The sequence below is a fragment of the Prosopis cineraria genome, unplaced genomic scaffold (assembly GCF_029017545.1).
Source record: "Prosopis cineraria cultivar Desert tree isolate PC_DT_omini unplaced genomic scaffold, ASM2901754v1 PC5, whole genome shotgun sequence".
In the NCBI taxonomy this organism is placed as follows: Eukaryota; Viridiplantae; Streptophyta; class Magnoliopsida; order Fabales; family Fabaceae; genus Prosopis; species Prosopis cineraria.
This window is the reverse complement of record NW_026555336.1, coordinates 5,784,882-5,790,881: the sequence shown is the minus strand read 5'-3', so window position 1 is coordinate 5,790,881 and position 6,000 is coordinate 5,784,882. Positions and strand designations below refer to the sequence as shown.

General features: G+C 32.9%; 1 pseudogene; it reads left to right on the top strand.

The window, feature by feature from the left end:
• LOC129312142 (uncharacterized) lies at window positions 1-3,623 on the top strand (annotated as a pseudogene).
• Window positions 3,624-6,000: the final 2,377 nt, after the last annotated feature.

Genomic DNA, 6,000 nt, shown 5'->3' with positions numbered 1-6,000 from the left:
CATTCATCGCGTCCCTCCACAAAACTTCACACAGCCAAAACGGAGCCCGGAATCGGCAGCAAATCCTCTCTACTCGCCTCGCCTCGCCTCATCCACCAGCATCCATAATCCAGATACTTCAAAGCACGAACCTTTATTTATACTTTAAGGCGCTGCTACATAACTCTGAAGCAACAGCAAAAAGCTCCGTTCCCTTCTTGCAAGTTGATGCATCACCAGAAATCTTCAGTGAAAATCGGAAAAGAAAGCTTAGGCCTCTTTTCTTCCGATTCAACCTCGTCTCCACCACTTGTTTTCTCTCCCAATCTCCAACTTCAAACCCAATTTGACCCACAAGCTACTGCCACCCAACACCACTCCCAATCCCAATCTGATTTCTCAATCCAACTTCAATCCTTATCTTCTTTTCCACACTTCCCACCAAATCCTCTTCCACCACCACCAACCCGACAAAACTATGCCGGGAATATTTCTCACCATGAGCGCTTCCTTGATGGTCCATCAGCTACACAATCTCCGGTTTCATCTCCCCACAAGAGGAATACCATGAATCAGGGTTCTTCGTTGTTATCTTCTTCGGTAATTTCTTCTCCTTGCCATGATCAGAGGCCATGCTTGCGGACGAAGTCGTCTTGGTCATCGTTTTCGTGTCGTAGTTTTTTTGCAAAGCCTTTTGCCTTCGGTTCGAAATTTCTGAATTTCAGGTTTCTTACCCATTTTCGTTGCGTACGACTACACCGGCTTCGTTTCCGGTTCCTTATTGTCCTTTCACTGCCTTATGTTTTCTTTTTCGTTTCAAGACCTCGTCGCTCTCTCTTGATTGATTTCTTCTCCGTGATCGGTTTCTCAGCCGTGCTCTTCATTTCTCTTAACCTAGCACTCCCTCGTCTACCTTCGATTCGCCTCTTTCTCGCCCGATCCTTGCCGAGTAAGCTCGCTTCTTCTCTGTCTCCAAAAAATTCTCCTCAGCCCATTCTATGGTCTATAGGGTCGAAACCCAGATCAGAGGAAACTACAATTTCAGGATCCTGGGTGCAAGTTTACAGTAATGGGGATGTGTACGAGGGTGAATTCCACAAGGGGAAATGTTCTGGGATGGGGGTTTATCACTATCACTTGAGTGGGAGATATGAAGGTGAATGGATTGATGGGAAGTACGATGGGTATGGTGTTGAGACATGGGCTAGAGGAAGCCGATACCGTGGGCAGTATCGGCACGGCTTAAGGCATGGAATCGGCATCTATAAATTTTATACCGGCGATGTGTATGCAGGAGAATGGTCCAATGGTCAGTGTCATGGTTGTGGAGTCCATACCTGCAGTGATGGCAGCCATTATATTGGAGAATTTAAATGGGGTTTGAAACATGGACTCGGCCATTACCATTTCAGGTATGTTTCAGCTCTTTGATCTGCAGAAGCTCGTGTGAAAATGTGTTCTATACTATCCATAATTTACATTTTGCAAATTTATCATTTTGGTGTAGCTAATGTTCTAGTGTTTTAGCATGGAAGGTGTTGTGGTTTAACTAGGTTCTTTGTATGCACACTTAATTTTTTGGCACTGTGACACAGTTTGGGAAAGTAGTTTGAATCCCTGTCTTGAAGTGCTTGTTTTGTGGTCCATGTATTTTAATAATCAAATAGATCTCTCAGTGCACCTTTTGTAGAAGATCCAGATTTGAGAGAGTTAGGAACTTTGAGAATTCTCATGTTCTAAGCTTGATCTTCTGGTTGGAACATTTTGAGAATTCATATGGTAAATTTTTTTTTTTTGCGCCAAAAAAAGTATTTGTCTTTGATTGGCTTACATTAGATTAGAATTGTATTAAGTGTTATACATCTTCATCATTAGATTTTCTAATTAAAATGTAACAATATATGGTTTTCAATGAAAAGACAAGTGTAAAATTATAGTTGGGAAGAAGTAATACAATTTAATTATTATTATTGAAACCATACATTTATCATAGAAATCTGATAATAAGGAAATAAGTAACTGCATATAGATTTTCTTTTAGATGCTTTTACGTCTGAACATAGCCTGTAAGGTAAAGATGGATTTGCATGCATCCCATTCTAGATTGTTTTCCTTTTGAAGAAGCAGTGACATTTTCTACCATTGTTATTTTTCTTCTTTAATCCTTACATCTTAATGGCTGGAACCCTGAATTCCAATACATAGTAATTCCAGTGTCTTAGACACGTTTCCCATGACATGTTTTCCATTTTGAATTTATGGGCCAAAAAGCCAACTTTCTGAATGTGAATATTAGATTATTGCTGTCATCATTGAACTATTCTTTCTTGCACGGTTCATCTGTGGCCCTTATATTCCAAAAAATTATTGTCGTCATTGTTATATTGATGTTTCCACATTATATGAAAGGCATTGATGATGAACCACTGTGATTAAATTTGGAACGTTTAGTTATGCAAGGCACTGGTGGTTTACATGCTATTACGTAGTTTTCTTCAATTGTGCCAAAGAAAATTTTTGTTATTATGTTAACTCTCTGTATGCTATTACAGAAACGGAGACATATATGCTGGGGAGTATTTTTCTGACAAATGCATGGTTTTGGAGTCTATCAATTCCAGAATGGGCATCGGTATGAAGGAGCGTGGCATGAAGGAAGAAGACAAGGATTTGGAATGTATGCTTTCAGAACTGGGGAAACACAGTCTGGTTATTGGCAAAATGGGATTCTTTGTGAGCATAAAACGCAGGAAAGTCATATGGATGAATCTCCACGTGCTGCAAATTGTGCCAAGGCTTCGAAAGCAGTCCAGGTATTAGTCCTTTCCACATCTAGAATGAAATAATTTAGGAAGGGTTTATGAAAAACACAGAAACCTGTCCTTCTTGTATCATACAGATTGATGTCATGAAAGCCATTTAAATAATGAAATCAAAGACAGGCCTTTCTTTCCCTGATCTTTTCAGGCTAAAGAAGTTGATTTCTTTGGCTTTATAGTGTTGCACTGATAATTATTAAGACAGGCTACAATCAAATGTTTCAATCTGAACAGGATGCACGATGCGCTGCCGAGAAAGCTCGCAGTTTGGCAAAGCTGGATGAAGGGGTGAATAAAGTTGTTGCAGTAGCTAACAAAGCAGCAAATGCAGCGAGAGTCACGGCCGTTAAAGCTGTGCAGAATAAAATGCATCATAACAACAATGATAAATGAAAATCTCAGCATGGTCATCTTCCATCCTCAACTACATACCGGACACTACCCGTTAAGAAACCAGATGAGTCAAGGAGAGGCCCAAGTAATGATATTTTCTCCCAAGTTTGATGGTTAATATTAGCACTGCTTCATCATCATCGTCATCTTCTTCCTCCTGGAGGGATGAAACTTCCTTTTATAAGTATTGTGATACTGATAGAAGTAGGAGGTGCCTGCTTGGAACCATATTTCTGTCATTAAAACTCGATGGTTGATTGTGGAGCAAGTAGGTTCCTCTGTTGCCTTTTATTGACGGCTTCATTATGTACAGGACGACTAAGAGTCTAAGAACAAAGAGTGTTTCGATTCCGAGGTATGAGCAAAAGTGCCATAAAGATGGTAGTTTTGTTTTGTATCACACTTTACGAATGTAATATTATCTTTTAACAAGTGTGTTTAATTATTAGTTCTATCATGATAACTTATTGCTGTTGAGTTAAAGTACAACTAAGAAATGTGGAATACACACGGTTTCCCAAATTCAATTCTTGGAAACGAACAAACATTTGGTAAGAATTTAATTTATAACTTATAAGGTTATAAGTTCAAATCTCATTGTCAATGTAGGGATTTTGTTTGTAGGTAATTTATAAGTGCCCTGATGTTCTTTGAAGCTAAGGACATGTTTTGGTCTTGGTGGGTAGTGCGTTTCATATTTAACTCATCTAAGTTTTTGTTCACAAAAAAAAAAAATCCCTTAAAAACATTAGTATTTGTGCAATACATATTTAGTTTCATTCATTTTTTTCTTTAAAAAAAGTCTTTTCTAAAGAACCAAAATTATAAATGCATTGTTAGTTCAACTGTTAAATTAATTATGGGATGATCCAATAGTACAAAGACTTCTTTTTAACATAACTTCTCTCTATTTAGAAACATATAATTTAGTTCAATCCATTAATTCAATTAGAATTATTCTAAAAACTTAATATTAAATTACAATTTATGTCACAACAAATTTTTTTTACCAATCTACCCCTTATCCTATTTTGATTGTTACATAATTTCATTGTAAAAATATATTTTCAAATTTTAAATTTAAATTAGTTGTAGAATCTTTTGAACTTATATCATTTTATGTTGTGTGATGAATAAAAATATGTTCTTAGCAATTTTAAAAAACATAAATAAATAAGTTTCAATATATTTGTTAAAAATTAAAATAATAAAAATTTATAACATAATAAAATTTGAAAATGTATTTATTATATTTTATAGTTCTATTCAAAAAATATTTTTTTGGGCCAATTAAAAATTTAAAAGTAAATTTAAATGTTAACTAACAGTTGGATAGATAGGAGTAGAATTTCAAATATATAATAAAAATTTATATAACATATATTTTAATTTTAAGGCAGATTTATATGCATTTTCAAAATAAAAAGAAAATATGTACTATAATTAAGTCATAATAGAAGGGGTGGTCAATATATTTTACTCAAAATAAAAATAAAAATTTGTTTATAAATATACATTACTTTGTATTTTGTTAAAAAAAAAATTAGGTTGATATTTAATGCTCAATCATGTTAATAAGTACTACATGCTTATCATTGTGATAACATGCGGATTGTTCAAATTAGATTTGGATAATTTATATTTAAAAAAATTTAAACTATATCTTTTTAGAGTAAATTAGCCCAATGGTCATGAAAGATATAGTTCCTATAAATTATAAATGAGGTTTTTGAATATTATGAAATTTGATTCATCATAAAATTAATTAAAGGTTATCGTTTATTTTTATTCACAAGACAAATATATTATTAAAACGCTTTGCATTAATTGATCAATAAATATATCTCCTATAACTTATTAAATGATTTTAACTTTTAACTAATTAAATTAAATTTATGCACATACGTCCATCATATATATTTTTTTTTCACAATAATTTCTTTCCTTTTTTAGTGGGTGCAGAAATCAATGTGATATTCACATATTACTTTTTTATTATCCTAACAAGTGCACTCTTTTGTAAGAGATATCTAACATGAGTAGTTCAATTTTATGCCTCTATAAATGAATCTCATTGGTAGCCTTCCTTGCACGAAAATGAATGTAAATCTAGAACTTTCATTGCCGAGGGGTATTTGATTTCCTATAATAAGTTAAGATGTTCAAAAAAAATTTATGAACTTTCTTTGATTTGTTTTGGGCAAAGGATTTTTTTTTTTTTTGTATTTCTGATCCATGAAAACAATAGTATATTAATGATATACATGTTGATAAATGACATTAGTGAAAACTTGTCAATATCATTTAATTTTTTAGATATAGGATGCTTAATCTCATCATTTCTTATGATGGAAGATGAGATTTATTTATTTAGGTATTTGATTGTCAATTGTAAGCTCAGATGTTTATAATTTTTTACGAACTATGTTTGGTCTATTTTTGACAAATTATTTTATTTTTTATGTTTCTGATCTACGATAATATATCAATGATATTAATTGTATATCATTAATAAATCATATTAGTGAAAACTTATCAACATTATTTAATCATGTAGATATTGAGATGCTTAGTTTCATCATTTTTTTTTGTCGAAATAGGGTCAAATGAAACTCTCTTTTATTTTTGAATATTTGAAAGACAATTTTCATTTAAAAGAAGGTCATATTATTTGCAAAGATGGTAGTTTTATCATATAAAACTCAACTAAATATTAAAATAGTTATAATGTAAAATATAACAAATGTTAGGTTGTTTATTGAGTTTGATTTTATAAAATAGATTATACATGTAAAAGCTCCTTTTTTTA